The sequence below is a fragment of the Rhinoderma darwinii genome, unplaced genomic scaffold (assembly GCF_050947455.1).
Source record: "Rhinoderma darwinii isolate aRhiDar2 unplaced genomic scaffold, aRhiDar2.hap1 Scaffold_658, whole genome shotgun sequence".
In the NCBI taxonomy this organism is placed as follows: Eukaryota; Metazoa; Chordata; class Amphibia; order Anura; family Rhinodermatidae; genus Rhinoderma; species Rhinoderma darwinii.
Window position 1 is genome coordinate 1 of NW_027464214.1, and position 20860 is coordinate 20860.

At 50.9% G+C, this 20860-nt stretch overlaps 9 non-coding genes and 2 pseudogenes across 9 annotated transcripts; all 11 read left to right on the plus strand.

Annotated features, from left to right (window-relative positions):
* Nucleotides 1–231: 231 nt before the first annotated feature.
* LOC142727955 (U2 spliceosomal RNA) lies at nt 232–422 on the plus strand. The gene has a single exon (XR_012877381.1). It is a non-coding gene; the product is annotated as a U2 spliceosomal RNA (small nuclear RNA).
* Nucleotides 423–1716: 1294 nt separating this feature from the next.
* LOC142727992 (U2 spliceosomal RNA) lies at nt 1717–1907 on the plus strand. Its single transcript, XR_012877402.1, has one exon. It is a non-coding gene; the product is annotated as a U2 spliceosomal RNA (small nuclear RNA).
* A 1286-nt stretch (nt 1908–3193) lies between these two features.
* LOC142727972 (U2 spliceosomal RNA) lies at nt 3194–3295 on the plus strand (annotated as a pseudogene).
* Nucleotides 3296–8828: 5533 nt separating this feature from the next.
* LOC142728027 (U2 spliceosomal RNA) lies at nt 8829–9016 on the plus strand. Its single transcript, XR_012877434.1, has one exon. It is a non-coding gene; the product is annotated as a U2 spliceosomal RNA (small nuclear RNA).
* A 1286-nt stretch (nt 9017–10302) lies between these two features.
* On the plus strand, nt 10303–10493 carry LOC142728004 (U2 spliceosomal RNA). The gene has a single exon (XR_012877413.1). It is a non-coding gene; the product is annotated as a U2 spliceosomal RNA (small nuclear RNA).
* A 1286-nt stretch (nt 10494–11779) lies between these two features.
* On the plus strand, nt 11780–11970 carry LOC142728016 (U2 spliceosomal RNA). Its single transcript, XR_012877424.1, has one exon. It is a non-coding gene; the product is annotated as a U2 spliceosomal RNA (small nuclear RNA).
* Nucleotides 11971–13256: 1286 nt separating this feature from the next.
* LOC142728028 (U2 spliceosomal RNA) lies at nt 13257–13447 on the plus strand. The gene has a single exon (XR_012877435.1). It is a non-coding gene; the product is annotated as a U2 spliceosomal RNA (small nuclear RNA).
* A 1286-nt stretch (nt 13448–14733) lies between these two features.
* Nucleotides 14734–14924, plus strand: LOC142727962 (U2 spliceosomal RNA). The gene has a single exon (XR_012877387.1). It is a non-coding gene; the product is annotated as a U2 spliceosomal RNA (small nuclear RNA).
* Nucleotides 14925–16210: 1286 nt separating this feature from the next.
* Nucleotides 16211–16401, plus strand: LOC142727975 (U2 spliceosomal RNA). Its single transcript, XR_012877392.1, has one exon. It is a non-coding gene; the product is annotated as a U2 spliceosomal RNA (small nuclear RNA).
* Nucleotides 16402–17687: 1286 nt separating this feature from the next.
* LOC142727983 (U2 spliceosomal RNA) lies at nt 17688–17878 on the plus strand. The gene has a single exon (XR_012877394.1). It is a non-coding gene; the product is annotated as a U2 spliceosomal RNA (small nuclear RNA).
* Nucleotides 17879–19164: 1286 nt separating this feature from the next.
* LOC142727973 (U2 spliceosomal RNA) lies at nt 19165–19266 on the plus strand (annotated as a pseudogene).
* Nucleotides 19267–20860: the final 1594 nt, after the last annotated feature.

The window sequence follows — 20860 nt, forward strand, 5'->3', positions numbered from 1 at the left end:
GAAGGCGTTTTTATGTAGATTCCTCCTCTTTCAGCACTGCATTGTGGTGCAAGCAAAAGAAGCAAATCCTGTCTGGCTTCCTCTCCGGCCTTTATTCACCTCCCGCTTAGTAGCTGTAAATGTGTGTGAGCCTGCAGGGCCCCATGGAATTGCCTAGGAGTAGGCTGAATCGCTGCAAGGGGTGAACAGCAGTATGGGACAGGCTCGGGCAAGGCAAGGGCCGCTCGGGTTATCGCTTCTCGGCCTTTTGGCTAAGATCAAGTGTAGTATCTGTTCTTATCAGTTTAATATCTGATACGTCCCCTATCTGGGGACCATATATTAAATGGATTTTTAGAACAGGGAGATGGAAATAGAGCTTGCTCTGTCCACTCCACGCATTGACCTGGTATTGCAGTATTTCCAGGACCGGTGCACCCTTCCCTTATGTGTTGACTAAAATCAGATTCCAAAAGTGTTTTTTCTCTTTGCCATTGTTTCTGTCTTTCTGAAGGGATCTCCCCTTTTAATCCCATTATTTCAACACCTGTTGGACAATGCATTTGTACAGTCATGTGTGATAATGAGCTCATTTATTAAATGCAATTAATGAATACATTGCCACCTCTTGTTGTGTGTGTGTGTGTGTGTGTGTGTGTGTCTTCTGTGTTTCTGTGTTTCCGGCATTTCACATTGGAACAGCTCATTCACCTTCCTTGTCTTCTCTCCGCCCTCCCTCCCTCCCTCCCTCCTAGGTAAGTTAAAGAGCTGCACCTGAGCCAGCCACTGATTGATGCAGCACCACAGTCAAATAGTGGAGTGGAGTGGAGTAGGGGAACAGCAAACAGCCATTAAAGCAGCCAGCCGCCTACCCGCCACAATGGACCTACCTGTGTACACTAGGTGGATGTGATGGAATGTACTGTCGTCCCTACATTTCAAGAAGAAGTAAGAATTGCAGTTGCAACAAACCCTTGCTTGCCTACAAAGAGAGCAGCAATTTGGATTTGTTACTATGTTACCTGGAAGAATAACAAACTGTGCAAGGATGGAGGTTGTAGGAGCAAAGAGAAGTTGTCTGTAAAGTTGGTGGATGCCTATTTTCCATTTTGCAGTCCCTTGTCTCCCTCTTGTGGCCTCCTGGAGGCAAATAAATGTGCAAAAAAAAGACAGCCTGGCGGCCGGCTGTTGCAGTGTTGCCCTCTCAGGCAACACTGAGTGACTGACTGAGCCTCACAGTCTTATATAAAGTTCAGACGGAACTTTGCACGTGTCATAGTGGAGCCCTCAGGATTCCAGAGCCAGCTTTCTGACATCATAATGGGGCCTGCCTCAGAGATAAAAGCCTGGGCCCAGGCAGTGTTGTTCAGTGCTGCTCAGCAGGCAGCACAGGACTGGATTAAAGCTGATACAAGGTGTGAAGGAACAAGGGGTGGCTGTGGGCATGCACTTGCTGCCGCTGCCAGTGTTTATCTGCATGGCAGGAGGGCATTTGGGCGTTGCCAGGAAGGCGTTTTTATGTAGATTCCTCCTCTTTCAGCACTGCATTGTGGTGCAAGCAAAAGAAGCAAATCCTGTCTGGCTTCCTCTCCGGCCTTTATTCACCTCCCGCTTAGTAGCTGTAAATGTGTGTGAGCCTGCAGGGCCCCATGGAATTGCCTAGGAGTAGGCTGAATCGCTGCAAGGGGTGAACAGCAGTATGGGACAGGCTCGGGCAAGGCAAGGGCCGCTCGGGTTATCGCTTCTCGGCCTTTTGGCTAAGATCAAGTGTAGTATCTGTTCTTATCAGTTTAATATCTGATACGTCCCCTATCTGGGGACCATATATTAAATGGATTTTTAGAACAGGGAGATGGAAATAGAGCTTGCTCTGTCCACTCCACGCATTGACCTGGTATTGCAGTATTTCCAGGACCGGTGCACCCTTCCCTTATGTGTTGACTAAAATCAGATTCCAAAAGTGTTTTTTCTCTTTGCCATTGTTTCTGTCTTTCTGAAGGGATCTCCCCTTTTAATCCCATTATTTCAACACCTGTTGGACAATGCATTTGTACAGTCATGTGTGATAATGAGCTCATTTATTAAATGCAATTAATGAATACATTGCCACCTCTTGTTGTGTGTGTGTGTGTGTGTGTCTTCTGTGTTTCTGTGTTTCCGGCATTTCACATTGGAACAGCTCATTCACCTTCCTTGTCTTCTCTCCGCCCTCCCTCCCTCCCTCCCTCCTAGGTAAGTTAAAGAGCTGCACCTGAGCCAGCCACTGATTGATGCAGCACCACAGTCAAATAGTGGAGTGGAGTGGAGTAGGGGAACAGCAAACAGCCATTAAAGCAGCCAGCCGCCTACCCGCCACAATGGACCTACCTGTGTACACTAGGTGGATGTGATGGAATGTACTGTCGTCCCTACATTTCAAGAAGAAGTAAGAATTGCAGTTGCAACAAACCCTTGCTTGCCTACAAAGAGAGCAGCAATTTGGATTTGTTACTATGTTACCTGGAAGAATAACAAACTGTGCAAGGATGGAGGTTGTAGGAGCAAAGAGAAGTTGTCTGTAAAGTTGGTGGATGCCTATTTTCCATTTTGCAGTCCCTTGTCTCCCTCTTGTGGCCTCCTGGAGGCAAATAAATGTGCAAAAAAAAGACAGCCTGGCGGCCGGCTGTTGCAGTGTTGCCCTCTCAGGCAACACTGAGTGACTGACTGAGCCTCACAGTCTTATATAAAGTTCAGACGGAACTTTGCACGTGTCATAGTGGAGCCCTCAGGATTCCAGAGCCAGCTTTCTGACATCATAATGGGGCCTGCCTCAGAGATAAAAGCCTGGGCCCAGGCAGTGTTGTTCAGTGCTGCTCAGCAGGCAGCACAGGACTGGATTAAAGCTGATACAAGGTGTGAAGGAACAAGGGGTGGCTGTGGGCATGCACTTGCTGCCGCTGCCAGTGTTTATCTGCATGGCAGGAGGGCATTTGGGCGTTGCCAGGAAGGCGTTTTTATGTAGATTCCTCCTCTTTCAGCACTGCATTGTGGTGCAAGCAAAAGAAGCAAATCCTGTCTGGCTTCCTCTCCGGCCTTTATTCACCTCCCGCTTAGTAGCTGTAAATGTGTGTGAGCCTGCAGGGCCCCATGGAATTGCCTAGGAGTAGGCTGAATCGCTGCAAGGGGTGAACAGCAGTATGGGACAGGCTCGGGCAAGGCAAGGGCCGCTCGGGTTATCGCTTCTCGGCCTTTTGGCTAAGATCAAGTGTAGTATCTGTTCTTATCAGTCCTTGTAAGGATAGATAGCTCGGAGAACCACTGGGGGCTATAAACACTAGCTTAGCGATCCAAGAGCGTTCCAGACGAAGCCGGCGACGAACTGCGGAGAAGAACCAGCGAAGACGACGATCCAGAAGGGAGAAGCCGCCATCGGGGAAGAAGCTCCGGGAGATCGCTGCCGGGAAGAAGAAGGAGAACTTCGGAGAAGAGCCGCTGCTGAAGGGGATCTTCGAAGAAGCTCGGCCGCAGAAAAAGCTCGACGAGGAACCGCTGCGGAAGAAATTTCGTGGAAGAACCTCGGCCAGCAAGGAGAAGATTTGCATAGCTCCGCCCCCTTCGGGAAAGAGCTATCGAAGATCCTCCCCAAGCGACAGGAACAGCTGGAAGAAGCCATGGCCTCAACCAGCAACCCTGCCACCCAGAAGAAGAAGGCTGATGGACCAGGTGAGCCGACCCAGGCCAGGACATCTCCTCCTGAAGCCTCCTCAAGCCAACAGGCCACCAGGAAGCCGAACCAGGCTGCTCCAACCCTGGAGCCCTGGATGAAGCAGACGGTGGCCCTGAAGCTGAAGGAGGTGGACGGGAGAGTGCCGGACATGACGGAAGAAGTGTTCTGCCAGAAGATGCTCCTGGACCAGGGCTTCGCTAAGCCGGAGACCATCAGCATCCAGGCCTTCATGACCGGGATGTTCTTCGTGACCTTTGCTTCGATCAACATCTGCAGAAGGTACTGGGAGATGGTGAAAGCGGCGAGGCCTGAATCCCCTTTCTCTCGCTTTGTGGGCAACTGCCCTGTCCAAAGAGAGGAAAGGCGGGTGACGGTCTCAATGCGGAACCCACACACCCCCGGCAAAGACATCACCACGCTCCTGAAGCGGTTCTGCACAGTGGTGAGGGAACCCACCCACATCCTGAACGGACTCGGCTTCTGGACTGGCAAGTGGTCGGTAATCGTCCGACTGAACAAAGATTCGAGCGCGGAAGATGGCCTCCAGCACCTACCCCAGTCATTCTCGCTGGGCAACTCCTACGGCCTCATCTACTACCCGGACATGCCGCAGATCTGCAGGAGATGCAGCAAGAAGGGTCATTCGGTGAAGGACTGCAAGGAGGACGCCTGCAAGAACTGCCGGGTAACAGGACACGAGACCAAAGACTGCCCGAAACGGACAATGTGCAACCTCTGCGGACAAGCAGCCCACTCTTACAAGGACTGCCCGAAGAGGGATCGATCCTGGGCAACTGTAGCGGCGAAAGCTCCGGCCAGAGGGAACCCCGCCCCAACCAGAGCTCCAGCGGCGCAGAAGACCGGGAATAAGAAGGATGGTAAGAAGACGACAGTCCCTCCCCCCCGCCTCCCGGCCCTCCCTCGCCCTACCCTTCCCACCCTCCCTCGCCCGGCCCTCCCCACCCCCCCGTCCCCAACCCCTGTCACCCCCACTGAGGCTCTCACCTTCTCCTACCCACCCATCTCAGTGGTCCTGTCACCTGCACCTCTCCCAACCCAGCCTCCCTTCTCCCCAGCTCCAGCAGCACTAACATCTTCCCCTCCAGCTGCTGGAGTCCTCTCCCTGGAGGATTTTCCCCCTCTTGTCTCCTCAGGTGCCATCCAGAGGAAGAGAAAGGTGAGGGACAGCCCAGCGGCTGAGTCCTCAAAGCGACAAGTCGTGGAAATCTGCGAAGACTCCCTTGCGCAGCAGGAGGAAATGGAGCAGATGGTGGAGGAACTCGTGTCTGAACCTGAGGTCATCGACTTCACAACAGACATCCAGGTGGCTACAATCCTGGAACAATTTCTGTCAGAGGGCCTGCTGGATCTTTCGGACCCGCCAGGCGAGGAGGATCCGCCCGACCGGACTGGTAACTAAGGTGTATCGTTTGCACTAACCTTCTTTATTCTCCCCCATGGCTGCTAAACTTAACATCTTTAGCCTCAATGTGAGGAGTGTTAGAGATAGGACTAGATGTCAGATGGTGCTAACTTTTCTTTCCAAGCAGTCGAGTGATGTATTTATGCTGCAGGAATGTACTCTCCCCTCTTCCAGGTCATACCATCATCTGGCCAGGCAGTGGACCCATGGCCCGTCCTACTGGTCTGGTGGGGGCGACTGTAAGTCTGCAGGGGTTGCCATCCTGATTAGGGGAGGCGTATTTACTGTTGACTCTGTCCAGGAGCTCGCCTGCGGCCGCTTGTTGGTCGTAGACGGTTCCTGGGCAGGAGAGCCGATTAGGCTCATCAACGTGTACGCCCCCCCTATGAAGGCTGAGCGCCTGGAACTATTCCAGACCCTGCGGACCCAGCTCGCCACCACTAGGGCAGTGGTGATGGCCGGGGACTTCAACTGCCTCATCGAAGAGGATGGACGAAGTTCCGGCACTTCAATCAAGCTGGATGTCAGTTCCAAACTGCTTATCGAGATGGTGACCGAAGCATCCTTGCAGGACGTTGTGGGCTCCATGGGGATCGGCTCTGTGAACTATTCATGGAGCCGACCCGATGGCTCACTTCGTTCTCGGATTGACTTTGTGTTCACCTCCCGGGCAGTCAAGCAGCATGGGCACTCCATGGTCCCCTGCTTCTTCTCTGACCACAGGGCCATTCTCTTCCAGGGTGCCATCGGCCACGGTTTTCCTCCCGGCCCTGGCTCCTGGAAGCTGAATTGTGCCCTGCTGGAAAGAGAGGAGGTACTGGCGGAACTTAGAGACGCCTATATTGTTTGGAGGAATGATAAAGTTTTCTTTGACAAAACCTGTGACTGGTGGGAATATGTTAAAGTTGAATTTCGTTGTTTCTTTCAGGCAAAAAGTCGTCAACAGGCGTGTGAGAGGAAGAGAGACTTCAGAGAGATGCAGCGTCAGCTGCGATCCCTGCAAGACCTCCTTCAATGCGGCTGGGACGTCAGGAAGGAGCTGGAGGAAGCCAAAAAGGGCCTGAAAAGGCACTTTGAGGAGGAATCCAAGCGAATTGTCTTTCGCTCCAAGGTGGAGAACCTGGAGAAGGGTGAGAAATGTAACTCGTTCTTTTTCAGGAAACTCCATGCCGGCCACACGCCCCTGAAGGAACTCCGAGATGAGACCGGAAACATGCATTCTGGGAAGAAGGAGGTGATGGGAGTCGTCACAGACTACTACCGAAGCCTCTACTCCCGGAAAACCACTGACCCCGAAGCCGCCGATAAATTCCTGTCAGGTATCACTAATCATCTTGATCCTGCAGGTACGGAGGCTATGGATGTACCCCTGACGGTGGAGGAACTGCTCTCTGCCGCTAAATCCTTCAGACCCGGCAGGACCCCGGGCAGTGATGGTCTCCCAGCAGAGCTCTATGTGGCGCTGGGGGACCTGATCTGTCCGGACCTGCTGGAGCTCTATGAGGAGATGGTGGTGGAGGGTAGAATGCCACCGTCCTTGAGAGAAGGCATGATCACGATCTTGTATAAGCGGAAGGGGGAGAGATGTGACCTGAAAAACTGGCGTCCCATCTCTCTCCTGAACGTGGACTACAAGATCCTCGCCAAAGTATTGACCAACAGACTGAAGGTTGTCATCGGACAGATCATCGGATCGGACCAAACCTGCGGCATTCCTGGCCGTAGGGTGGCCGACAGTCTTGCCCTGGTGAGGGACACGGTGCATTACATGCAAAGCCGCCGTACACACGCGGCCCTGGTCAGTCTGGATCAGGAGAAGGCTTTTGACCGGGTCTCTCACGAATTCATGGGTAAGGCTCTGCGTAGGCTGCGGCTTGGCAGGTTGTTCTGTTTGTATGTTAACCTGATGTATTGCGACATTTACAGCTCGGTGCTGGTGAACGGCTGGAAGACTGACCCCTTTCCTGTATCGTCGGGGGTTAGACAAGGCTGTCCTCTTTCACCTCTCCTTTTTGTTTGTGTTATAGAGCTCTTCGCAGAGGCTATCCGGCAGAATGGAGAGATCAGAGGGATCACCGCACCAGGTCCAGGACACTTCGAGGTCAAATGCTCGCTGTACATGGACGACGTGACCGTCTTCTGCGCTGACCAGAGTTCGGTGACTGCACTCGTCCAGACCTGCGAGGAGTTCGGACGCGCTTCAGGGGCAAAAGTCAACTGCGGGAAGTCGGAAGCCATGCTCTTCGGAAAGTGGTACCTGCCTTCTCCTGCCTCCTTCCCGTTTACTATCAAGCCGGACTTCATCAAAATTCTGGGAGTCTGGTTCGGTAAGGAAGGTGCAGCCCTAAAGTCGTGGGAAGAACGCTTGGCCAAAGTCAACCAAAGGATCGGACTGTGGAGCCTCAGACAACTCACTATTGAGGGCAAAGCAATGGTCCTGCGTAACGAAGTCTTGCCTGTGCTACAATACACTGCACAGGCATGGCCCCCTCTTGCAACGGTCTCGAGGGCCATTACCAGGACTGTGTTTCGCTTCATCTGGGGCTCGAAAATGGACAGAGTAAAGCGGACTGTTATGTACAAGGAGCCCCGCAAAGGTGGGAAGGGTATACCCGACATTCCCACTCTGCTGCGGATCGCTTTTGCATGTGACTGTGTTCGTAGGACTCTGAGGACAGCAAACGGCTCTGCGGGCAAGGCCATGTCCCGCTACTTCCTCCTTCCCCTCTGGCGAGGTTTTGGCTGGGACAAGTGGGACAGCTCCTTCCCTTACAACTGGCACGCTCCCTGGTTCTACGGAGATGTCGTCCGGTTTGTGAGGGAGCATCAACTGGAGGGTCTTAAGCCCGACTTGTGGAAACCTAAGACGATCCACAAGCACATCAGAGCAAAGGACTCACTGGAGTCTGTTCCAGGGCTTCATGCCGACACGTTGGAGACTGTTTGGACTAACGTGTCATCTGGCAGGTTGACCAACGGGCACAAGGACATTTCATGGATGGCCATCCAGGGAGGACTGCCTCTTAGGTCATTCATGCATGCCCGCAACCTGTGCAAGACCCGGTACTGCCCCAGGTGCCCCTTCACGGAGGAAACATCTTTGCACATTTTCTGGCAGTGCCCCTTTGCACAGGGTCTGTTGAAAGCCTTGGAACATGAACTCAAGGACTCAGTACCCAGGAACAGACTGTCGTACCGCTCGGTACTTTATGGACTATTTCCTGGGAATACCACGGATGGAGCAATCCAGGAAGCCTGGCGCCTTATGAACTGCTTTAAGGACGCTATATGGTTTGCCAGGAACCGTCTGATTTTGCGGAGAGAGAGTGTGTCCGTCCAGGACTGCCGCAGGCTGATCCACAGCCTGCTCAGAGACTATTCCACCTGGGACAGCCCGGACGTCGATGAGGAAGAGGACTGATACTCCCCTTCCCCCCACTCTCCCTTCTTGTGTGTTGTCTTTCAATAAAGCTTCGGGCCTATGATTTCCCCCTTCCCTATCCCCTCCTACCCACTCCCCTATCCCATCGCTTGTCTGTAATGCTTTGTTGTTTGGCTTTAGTGAATGCAAGAATGTTAGTGTAGCATGTGGTGTAATGTATAGCATAGGCTAGCCTGTACTGTGTATTATACTGTCATGTTATGTTTGACGACTGTTATTATTTATTATTTGCTGCTTCATGGCTTGCGCTGCGTCGCAGTAATGTTTGTATGATGACGATTGATTGTCAATAAAGCAATTTTCAATCAAAAAATCTGTTCTTATCAGTTTAATATCTGATACGTCCCCTATCTGGGGACCATATATTAAATGGATTTTTAGAACAGGGAGATGGAAATAGAGCTTGCTCTGTCCACTCCACGCATTGACCTGGTATTGCAGTATTTCCAGGACCGGTGCACCCTTCCCTTATGTGTTGACTAAAATCAGATTCCAAAAGTGTTTTTTCTCTTTGCCATTGTTTCTGTCTTTCTGAAGGGATCTCCCCTTTTAATCCCATTATTTCAACACCTGTTGGACAATGCATTTGTACAGTCATGTGTGATAATGAGCTCATTTATTAAATGCAATTAATGAATACATTGCCACCTCTTGTTGTGTGTGTGTGTGTGTGTGTCTTCTGTGTTTCTGTGTTTCCGGCATTTCACATTGGAACAGCTCATTCACCTTCCTTGTCTTCTCTCCGCCCTCCCTCCCTCCCTCCCTCCTAGGTAAGTTAAAGAGCTGCACCTGAGCCAGCCACTGATTGATGCAGCACCACAGTCAAATAGTGGAGTGGAGTGGAGTAGGGGAACAGCAAACAGCCATTAAAGCAGCCAGCCGCCTACCCGCCACAATGGACCTACCTGTGTACACTAGGTGGATGTGATGGAATGTACTGTCGTCCCTACATTTCAAGAAGAAGTAAGAATTGCAGTTGCAACAAACCCTTGCTTGCCTACAAAGAGAGCAGCAATTTGGATTTGTTACTATGTTACCTGGAAGAATAACAAACTGTGCAAGGATGGAGGTTGTAGGAGCAAAGAGAAGTTGTCTGTAAAGTTGGTGGATGCCTATTTTCCATTTTGCAGTCCCTTGTCTCCCTCTTGTGGCCTCCTGGAGGCAAATAAATGTGCAAAAAAAAGACAGCCTGGCGGCCGGCTGTTGCAGTGTTGCCCTCTCAGGCAACACTGAGTGACTGACTGAGCCTCACAGTCTTATATAAAGTTCAGACGGAACTTTGCACGTGTCATAGTGGAGCCCTCAGGATTCCAGAGCCAGCTTTCTGACATCATAATGGGGCCTGCCTCAGAGATAAAAGCCTGGGCCCAGGCAGTGTTGTTCAGTGCTGCTCAGCAGGCAGCACAGGACTGGATTAAAGCTGATACAAGGTGTGAAGGAACAAGGGGTGGCTGTGGGCATGCACTTGCTGCCGCTGCCAGTGTTTATCTGCATGGCAGGAGGGCATTTGGGCGTTGCCAGGAAGGCGTTTTTATGTAGATTCCTCCTCTTTCAGCACTGCATTGTGGTGCAAGCAAAAGAAGCAAATCCTGTCTGGCTTCCTCTCCGGCCTTTATTCACCTCCCGCTTAGTAGCTGTAAATGTGTGTGAGCCTGCAGGGCCCCATGGAATTGCCTAGGAGTAGGCTGAATCGCTGCAAGGGGTGAACAGCAGTATGGGACAGGCTCGGGCAAGGCAAGGGCCGCTCGGGTTATCGCTTCTCGGCCTTTTGGCTAAGATCAAGTGTAGTATCTGTTCTTATCAGTTTAATATCTGATACGTCCCCTATCTGGGGACCATATATTAAATGGATTTTTAGAACAGGGAGATGGAAATAGAGCTTGCTCTGTCCACTCCACGCATTGACCTGGTATTGCAGTATTTCCAGGACCGGTGCACCCTTCCCTTATGTGTTGACTAAAATCAGATTCCAAAAGTGTTTTTTCTCTTTGCCATTGTTTCTGTCTTTCTGAAGGGATCTCCCCTTTTAATCCCATTATTTCAACACCTGTTGGACAATGCATTTGTACAGTCATGTGTGATAATGAGCTCATTTATTAAATGCAATTAATGAATACATTGCCACCTCTTGTTGTGTGTGTGTGTGTGTGTGTCTTCTGTGTTTCTGTGTTTCCGGCATTTCACATTGGAACAGCTCATTCACCTTCCTTGTCTTCTCTCCGCCCTCCCTCCCTCCCTCCCTCCTAGGTAAGTTAAAGAGCTGCACCTGAGCCAGCCACTGATTGATGCAGCACCACAGTCAAATAGTGGAGTGGAGTGGAGTAGGGGAACAGCAAACAGCCATTAAAGCAGCCAGCCGCCTACCCGCCACAATGGACCTACCTGTGTACACTAGGTGGATGTGATGGAATGTACTGTCGTCCCTACATTTCAAGAAGAAGTAAGAATTGCAGTTGCAACAAACCCTTGCTTGCCTACAAAGAGAGCAGCAATTTGGATTTGTTACTATGTTACCTGGAAGAATAACAAACTGTGCAAGGATGGAGGTTGTAGGAGCAAAGAGAAGTTGTCTGTAAAGTTGGTGGATGCCTATTTTCCATTTTGCAGTCCCTTGTCTCCCTCTTGTGGCCTCCTGGAGGCAAATAAATGTGCAAAAAAAAGACAGCCTGGCGGCCGGCTGTTGCAGTGTTGCCCTCTCAGGCAACACTGAGTGACTGACTGAGCCTCACAGTCTTATATAAAGTTCAGACGGAACTTTGCACGTGTCATAGTGGAGCCCTCAGGATTCCAGAGCCAGCTTTCTGACATCATAATGGGGCCTGCCTCAGAGATAAAAGCCTGGGCCCAGGCAGTGTTGTTCAGTGCTGCTCAGCAGGCAGCACAGGACTGGATTAAAGCTGATACAAGGTGTGAAGGAACAAGGGGTGGCTGTGGGCATGCACTTGCTGCCGCTGCCAGTGTTTATCTGCATGGCAGGAGGGCATTTGGGCGTTGCCAGGAAGGCGTTTTTATGTAGATTCCTCCTCTTTCAGCACTGCATTGTGGTGCAAGCAAAAGAAGCAAATCCTGTCTGGCTTCCTCTCCGGCCTTTATTCACCTCCCGCTTAGTAGCTGTAAATGTGTGTGAGCCTGCAGGGCCCCATGGAATTGCCTAGGAGTAGGCTGAATCGCTGCAAGGGGTGAACAGCAGTATGGGACAGGCTCGGGCAAGGCAAGGGCCGCTCGGGTTATCGCTTCTCGGCCTTTTGGCTAAGATCAAGTGTAGTATCTGTTCTTATCAGTTTAATATCTGATACGTCCCCTATCTGGGGACCATATATTAAATGGATTTTTAGAACAGGGAGATGGAAATAGAGCTTGCTCTGTCCACTCCACGCATTGACCTGGTATTGCAGTATTTCCAGGACCGGTGCACCCTTCCCTTATGTGTTGACTAAAATCAGATTCCAAAAGTGTTTTTTCTCTTTGCCATTGTTTCTGTCTTTCTGAAGGGATCTCCCCTTTTAATCCCATTATTTCAACACCTGTTGGACAATGCATTTGTACAGTCATGTGTGATAATGAGCTCATTTATTAAATGCAATTAATGAATACATTGCCACCTCTTGTTGTGTGTGTGTGTGTGTGTGTCTTCTGTGTTTCTGTGTTTCCGGCATTTCACATTGGAACAGCTCATTCACCTTCCTTGTCTTCTCTCCGCCCTCCCTCCCTCCCTCCCTCCTAGGTAAGTTAAAGAGCTGCACCTGAGCCAGCCACTGATTGATGCAGCACCACAGTCAAATAGTGGAGTGGAGTGGAGTAGGGGAACAGCAAACAGCCATTAAAGCAGCCAGCCGCCTACCCGCCACAATGGACCTACCTGTGTACACTAGGTGGATGTGATGGAATGTACTGTCGTCCCTACATTTCAAGAAGAAGTAAGAATTGCAGTTGCAACAAACCCTTGCTTGCCTACAAAGAGAGCAGCAATTTGGATTTGTTACTATGTTACCTGGAAGAATAACAAACTGTGCAAGGATGGAGGTTGTAGGAGCAAAGAGAAGTTGTCTGTAAAGTTGGTGGATGCCTATTTTCCATTTTGCAGTCCCTTGTCTCCCTCTTGTGGCCTCCTGGAGGCAAATAAATGTGCAAAAAAAAGACAGCCTGGCGGCCGGCTGTTGCAGTGTTGCCCTCTCAGGCAACACTGAGTGACTGACTGAGCCTCACAGTCTTATATAAAGTTCAGACGGAACTTTGCACGTGTCATAGTGGAGCCCTCAGGATTCCAGAGCCAGCTTTCTGACATCATAATGGGGCCTGCCTCAGAGATAAAAGCCTGGGCCCAGGCAGTGTTGTTCAGTGCTGCTCAGCAGGCAGCACAGGACTGGATTAAAGCTGATACAAGGTGTGAAGGAACAAGGGGTGGCTGTGGGCATGCACTTGCTGCCGCTGCCAGTGTTTATCTGCATGGCAGGAGGGCATTTGGGCGTTGCCAGGAAGGCGTTTTTATGTAGATTCCTCCTCTTTCAGCACTGCATTGTGGTGCAAGCAAAAGAAGCAAATCCTGTCTGGCTTCCTCTCCGGCCTTTATTCACCTCCCGCTTAGTAGCTGTAAATGTGTGTGAGCCTGCAGGGCCCCATGGAATTGCCTAGGAGTAGGCTGAATCGCTGCAAGGGGTGAACAGCAGTATGGGACAGGCTCGGGCAAGGCAAGGGCCGCTCGGGTTATCGCTTCTCGGCCTTTTGGCTAAGATCAAGTGTAGTATCTGTTCTTATCAGTTTAATATCTGATACGTCCCCTATCTGGGGACCATATATTAAATGGATTTTTAGAACAGGGAGATGGAAATAGAGCTTGCTCTGTCCACTCCACGCATTGACCTGGTATTGCAGTATTTCCAGGACCGGTGCACCCTTCCCTTATGTGTTGACTAAAATCAGATTCCAAAAGTGTTTTTTCTCTTTGCCATTGTTTCTGTCTTTCTGAAGGGATCTCCCCTTTTAATCCCATTATTTCAACACCTGTTGGACAATGCATTTGTACAGTCATGTGTGATAATGAGCTCATTTATTAAATGCAATTAATGAATACATTGCCACCTCTTGTTGTGTGTGTGTGTGTGTGTGTCTTCTGTGTTTCTGTGTTTCCGGCATTTCACATTGGAACAGCTCATTCACCTTCCTTGTCTTCTCTCCGCCCTCCCTCCCTCCCTCCCTCCTAGGTAAGTTAAAGAGCTGCACCTGAGCCAGCCACTGATTGATGCAGCACCACAGTCAAATAGTGGAGTGGAGTGGAGTAGGGGAACAGCAAACAGCCATTAAAGCAGCCAGCCGCCTACCCGCCACAATGGACCTACCTGTGTACACTAGGTGGATGTGATGGAATGTACTGTCGTCCCTACATTTCAAGAAGAAGTAAGAATTGCAGTTGCAACAAACCCTTGCTTGCCTACAAAGAGAGCAGCAATTTGGATTTGTTACTATGTTACCTGGAAGAATAACAAACTGTGCAAGGATGGAGGTTGTAGGAGCAAAGAGAAGTTGTCTGTAAAGTTGGTGGATGCCTATTTTCCATTTTGCAGTCCCTTGTCTCCCTCTTGTGGCCTCCTGGAGGCAAATAAATGTGCAAAAAAAAGACAGCCTGGCGGCCGGCTGTTGCAGTGTTGCCCTCTCAGGCAACACTGAGTGACTGACTGAGCCTCACAGTCTTATATAAAGTTCAGACGGAACTTTGCACGTGTCATAGTGGAGCCCTCAGGATTCCAGAGCCAGCTTTCTGACATCATAATGGGGCCTGCCTCAGAGATAAAAGCCTGGGCCCAGGCAGTGTTGTTCAGTGCTGCTCAGCAGGCAGCACAGGACTGGATTAAAGCTGATACAAGGTGTGAAGGAACAAGGGGTGGCTGTGGGCATGCACTTGCTGCCGCTGCCAGTGTTTATCTGCATGGCAGGAGGGCATTTGGGCGTTGCCAGGAAGGCGTTTTTATGTAGATTCCTCCTCTTTCAGCACTGCATTGTGGTGCAAGCAAAAGAAGCAAATCCTGTCTGGCTTCCTCTCCGGCCTTTATTCACCTCCCGCTTAGTAGCTGTAAATGTGTGTGAGCCTGCAGGGCCCCATGGAATTGCCTAGGAGTAGGCTGAATCGCTGCAAGGGGTGAACAGCAGTATGGGACAGGCTCGGGCAAGGCAAGGGCCGCTCGGGTTATCGCTTCTCGGCCTTTTGGCTAAGATCAAGTGTAGTATCTGTTCTTATCAGTTTAATATCTGATACGTCCCCTATCTGGGGACCATATATTAAATGGATTTTTAGAACAGGGAGATGGAAATAGAGCTTGCTCTGTCCACTCCACGCATTGACCTGGTATTGCAGTATTTCCAGGACCGGTGCACCCTTCCCTTATGTGTTGACTAAAATCAGATTCCAAAAGTGTTTTTTCTCTTTGCCATTGTTTCTGTCTTTCTGAAGGGATCTCCCCTTTTAATCCCATTATTTCAACACCTGTTGGACAATGCATTTGTACAGTCATGTGTGATAATGAGCTCATTTATTAAATGCAATTAATGAATACATTGCCACCTCTTGTTGTGTGTGTGTGTGTGTGTGTCTTCTGTGTTTCTGTGTTTCCGGCATTTCACATTGGAACAGCTCATTCACCTTCCTTGTCTTCTCTCCGCCCTCCCTCCCTCCCTCCCTCCTAGGTAAGTTAAAGAGCTGCACCTGAGCCAGCCACTGATTGATGCAGCACCACAGTCAAATAGTGGAGTGGAGTGGAGTAGGGGAACAGCAAACAGCCATTAAAGCAGCCAGCCGCCTACCCGCCACAATGGACCTACCTGTGTACACTAGGTGGATGTGATGGAATGTACTGTCGTCCCTACATTTCAAGAAGAAGTAAGAATTGCAGTTGCAACAAACCCTTGCTTGCCTACAAAGAGAGCAGCAATTTGGATTTGTTACTATGTTACCTGGAAGAATAACAAACTGTGCAAGGATGGAGGTTGTAGGAGCAAAGAGAAGTTGTCTGTAAAGTTGGTGGATGCCTATTTTCCATTTTGCAGTCCCTTGTCTCCCTCTTGTGGCCTCCTGGAGGCAAATAAATGTGCAAAAAAAAGACAGCCTGGCGGCCGGCTGTTGCAGTGTTGCCCTCTCAGGCAACACTGAGTGACTGACTGAGCCTCACAGTCTTATATAAAGTTCAGACGGAACTTTGCACGTGTCATAGTGGAGCCCTCAGGATTCCAGAGCCAGCTTTCTGACATCATAATGGGGCCTGCCTCAGAGATAAAAGCCTGGGCCCAGGCAGTGTTGTTCAGTGCTGCTCAGCAGGCAGCACAGGACTGGATTAAAGCTGATACAAGGTGTGAAGGAACAAGGGGTGGCTGTGGGCATGCACTTGCTGCCGCTGCCAGTGTTTATCTGCATGGCAGGAGGGCATTTGGGCGTTGCCAGGAAGGCGTTTTTATGTAGATTCCTCCTCTTTCAGCACTGCATTGTGGTGCAAGCAAAAGAAGCAAATCCTGTCTGGCTTCCTCTCCGGCCTTTATTCACCTCCCGCTTAGTAGCTGTAAATGTGTGTGAGCCTGCAGGGCCCCATGGAATTGCCTAGGAGTAGGCTGAATCGCTGCAAGGGGTGAACAGCAGTATGGGACAGGCTCGGGCAAGGCAAGGGCCGCTCGGGTTATCGCTTCTCGGCCTTTTGGCTAAGATCAAGTGTAGTATCTGTTCTTATCAGTTTAATATCTGATACGTCCCCTATCTGGGGACCATATATTAAATGGATTTTTAGAACAGGGAGATGGAAATAGAGCTTGCTCTGTCCACTCCACGCATTGACCTGGTATTGCAGTATTTCCAGGACCGGTGCACCCTTCCCTTATGTGTTGACTAAAATCAGATTCCAAAAGTGTTTTTTCTCTTTGCCATTGTTTCTGTCTTTCTGAAGGGATCTCCCCTTTTAATCCCATTATTTCAACACCTGTTGGACAATGCATTTGTACAGTCATGTGTGATAATGAGCTCATTTATTAAATGCAATTAATGAATACATTGCCACCTCTTGTTGTGTGTGTGTGTGTGTGTGTCTTCTGTGTTTCTGTGTTTCCGGCATTTCACATTGGAACAGCTCATTCACCTTCCTTGTCTTCTCTCCGCCCTCCCTCCCTCCCTCCCTCCTAGGTAAGTTAAAGAGCTGCACCTGAGCCAGCCACTGATTGATGCAGCACCACAGTCAAATAGTGGAGTGGAGTGGAGTAGGGGAACAGCAAACAGCCATTAAAGCAGCCAGCCGCCTACCCGCCACAATGGACCTACCTGTGTACACTAGGTGGATGTGATGGAATGTACTGTCGTCCCTACATTTCAAGAAGAAGTAAGAATTGCAGTTGCAACAAACCCTTGCTTGCCTACAAAGAGAGCAGCAATTTGGATTTGTTACTATGTTACCTGGAAGAATAACAAACTGTGCAAGGATGGAGGTTGTAGGAGCAAAGAGAAGTTGTCTGTAAAGTTGGTGGATGCCTATTTTCCATTTTGCAGTCCCTTGTCTCCCTCTTGTGGCCTCCTGGAGGCAAATAAATGTGCAAAAAAAAGACAGCCTGGCGGCCGGCTGTTGCAGTGTTGCCCTCTCAGGCAACACTGAGTGACTGACTGAGCCTCACAGTCTTATATAAAGTTCAGACGGAACTTTGCACGTGTCATAGTGGAGCCCTCAGGATTCCAGAGCCAGCTTTCTGACATCATAATGGGGCCTGCCTCAGAGATAAAAGCCTGGGCCCAGGCAGTGTTGTTCAGTGCTGCTCAGCAGGCAGCACAGGACTGGATTAAAGCTGATACAAGGTGTGAAGGAACAAGGGGTGGCTGTGGGCATGCACTTGCTGCCGCTGCCAGTGTTTATCTGCATGGCAGGAGGGCATTTGGGCGTTGCCAGGAAGGCGTTTTTATGTAGATTCCTCCTCTTTCAGCACTGCATTGTGGTGCAAGCAAAAGAAGCAAATCCTGTCTGGCTTCCTCTCCGGCCTTTATTCACCTCCCGCTTAGTAGCTGTAAATGTGTGTGAGCCTGCAGGGCCCCATGGAATTGCCTAGGAGTAGGCTGAATCGCTGCAAGGGGTGAACAGCAGTATGGGACAGGCTCGGGCAAGGCAAGGGCCGCTCGGGTTATCGCTTCTCGGCCTTTTGGCTAAGATCAAGTGTAGTATCTGTTCTTATCAGTTTAATATCTGATACGTCCCCTATCTGGGGACCATATATTAAATGGATTTTTAGAACAGGGAGATGGAAATAGAGCTTGCTCTGTCCACTCCACGCATTGACCTGGTATTGCAGTATTTCCAGGACCGGTGCACCCTTCCCTTATGTGTTGACTAAAATCAGATTCCAAAAGTGTTTTTTCTCTTTGCCATTGTTTCTGTCTTTCTGAAGGGATCTCCCCTTTTAATCCCATTATTTCAACACCTGTTGGACAATGCATTTGTACAGTCATGTGTGATAATGAGCTCATTTATTAAATGCAATTAATGAATACATTGCCACCTCTTGTTGTGTGTGTGTGTGTGTGTGTCTTCTGTGTTTCTGTGTTTCCGGCATTTCACATTGGAACAGCTCATTCACCTTCCTTGTCTTCTCTCCGCCCTCCCTCCCTCCCTCCCTCCTAGGTAAGTTAAAGAGCTGCACCTGAGCCAGCCACTGATTGATGCAGCACCACAGTCAAATAGTGGAGTGGAGTGGAGTAGGGGAACAGCAAACAGCCATTAAAGCAGCCAGCCGCCTACCCGCCACAATGGACCTACCTGTGTACACTAGGTGGATGTGATGGAATGTACTGTCGTCCCTACATTTCAAGAAGAAGTAAGAATTGCAGTTGCAACAAACCCTTGCTTGCCTACAAAGAGAGCAGCAATTTGGATTTGTTACTATGTTACCTGGAAGAATAACAAACTGTGCAAGGATGGAGGTTGTAGGAGCAAAGAGAAGTTGTCTGTAAAGTTGGTGGATGCCTATTTTCCATTTTGCAGTCCCTTGTCTCCCTCTTGTGGCCTCCTGGAGGCAAATAAATGTGCAAAAAAAAGACAGCCTGGCGGCCGGCTGTTGCAGTGTTGCCCTCTCAGGCAACACTGAGTGACTGACTGAGCCTCACAGTCTTATATAAAGTTCAGACGGAACTTTGCACGTGTCATAGTGGAGCCCTCAGGATTCCAGAGCCAGCTTTCTGACATCATAATGGGGCCTGCCTCAGAGATAAAAGCCTGGGCCCAGGCAGTGTTGTTCAGTGCTGCTCAGCAGGCAGCACAGGACTGGATTAAAGCTGATACAAGGTGTGAAGGAACAAGGGGTGGCTGTGGGCATGCACTTGCTGCCGCTGCCAGTGTTTATCTGCATGGCAGGAGGGCATTTGGGCGTTGCCAGGAAGGCGTTTTTATGTAGATTCCTCCTCTTTCAGCACTGCATTGTGGTGCAAGCAAAAGAAGCAAATCCTGTCTGGCTTCCTCTCCGGCCTTTATTCACCTCCCGCTTAGTAGCTGTAAATGTGTGTGAGCCTGCAGGGCCCCATGGAATTGCCTAGGAGTAGGCTGAATCGCTGCAAGGGGTGAACAGCAGTATGGGACAGGCTCGGGCAAGGCAAGGGCCGTTCGGGTTATCGCTTCTCGGCCTTTTGGCTAAGATCAAGTGTAGTATCTGTTCTTATCAGTCCTTGTAAGGATAGATAGCTCGGAGAACCACTGGGGGCTATAAACACTAGCTTAGCGATCCAAGAGCGTTCCAGACGAAGCCGGCGACGAACTGCGGAGAAGAACCAGCGAAGACGACGATCCAGAAGGGAGAAGCCGCCATCGGGGAAGAAGCTCCGGGAGATCGCTGCCGGGAAGAAGAAGGAGAACTTTGGAGAAGAGCCGCTGCTGAAGGGGATCTTCGAAGAAGCTCGGCCGCAGAAGAAGAAGCTCGACGAGGAACCGCTGCGGAAGAAATTTCGTGGAAGAACCTCGGCCAGCAAGGAGAAGATTTGCATAGCTCCGCCCCCTTCGGGAAAGAGCTATCGAAGATCCTCCCCAAGCGACAGGAACAGCTGGAAGAAGCCATGGCCTCAACCAGCAACCCTGCCACCCAGAAGAAGAAGGCTGATGGACCAGATGAGCCGACCCAGGCCAGGACATCTCCTCCTGAAGCCTCCTCAAGCCAACAGGCCACCAGGAAGCCGAACCAGGCTGCTCCAACCCTGGAGCCCTGGATGAAGCAGACTGTGGCCCTGAAGCTGAAGGAGGTGGACGGGAGAGTGCCGGACATGACGGAAGAAGTGTTCTGCCAGAAGATGCTCCTGGACCAGGGCTTCGCTAAGCCGGAGACCATCAGCATCCAGGCCTTCATGACCGGGATGTTCTTCGTGACCTTCGCTTCGATCAACATCTGCAGAAGGTACTGGGAGATGGTGAAAGCGGCGAGGCCTGAATCCCCTTTCTCTCGCTTTGTGGGCAACTGCCCTGTCCAAAGAGAGGAAAGGCGGGTGACGGTCTCAATGCGGAACCCACACACCCCCGGCAAAGACATCACCACGCTCCTGAAGCGGTTCTGCACAGTGGTGAGGGAACCCACCCACATCCTGAACGGACTCGGCTTCTGGACTGGCAAGTGGTCGGTAATCGTCCGACTGAACAAGGATTCGAGCGCGGAAGACGGCCTCCAGCACCTGCCCCAGTCATTCTCGCTGGGCAACTCCTACGGCCTCATCTACTACCCGGACATGCCGCAGATCTGCAGGAGATGCAGCAAGAAGGGTCATTCGGTGAAGGACTGCAAGGAGGACGCCTGCAAGAACTGCCGGGTAACAGGACACGAGACCAAAGACTGCCCGAAACGGACAATGTGCAACCTCTGCGGACAAGCAGCCCACTCCTACAAGGACTGCCCGAAGAGGGATCGATCCTGGGCAACTGTAGCGGCGAAAGCTCCGGCCAGAGGGAACCCCGCCCCAGCCAGAGCTCCAGCGGCGCAGAAGACCGGGAATAAGAAGGATGGTAAGAAGACGACAGTCCCTCCCCCCCGTCTCCCGGCCCTCCCTCGCCCTACCCTTCCCACCCTCCCTCGCCCGGCCCTCCCCACCCCCCCGTCCCCAACCCCTGTCACCCCCACTGAGGCTCTCACCTTCTCCTACCCACCCATCTCAGTGGTCCTGTCACCTGCACCTCTCCCAACCCAGCCTCCCTTCTCCCCAGCTCCAGCAGCACTAACATCTTCCCCTCCAGCTGCTGGAGTCCTCTCCCTGGAGGATTTTCCCCCTCTTGTCTCCTCAGGTGCCATCCAGAGGAAGAGAAAGGTGAGGGACAGCCCAGCTGCTGAG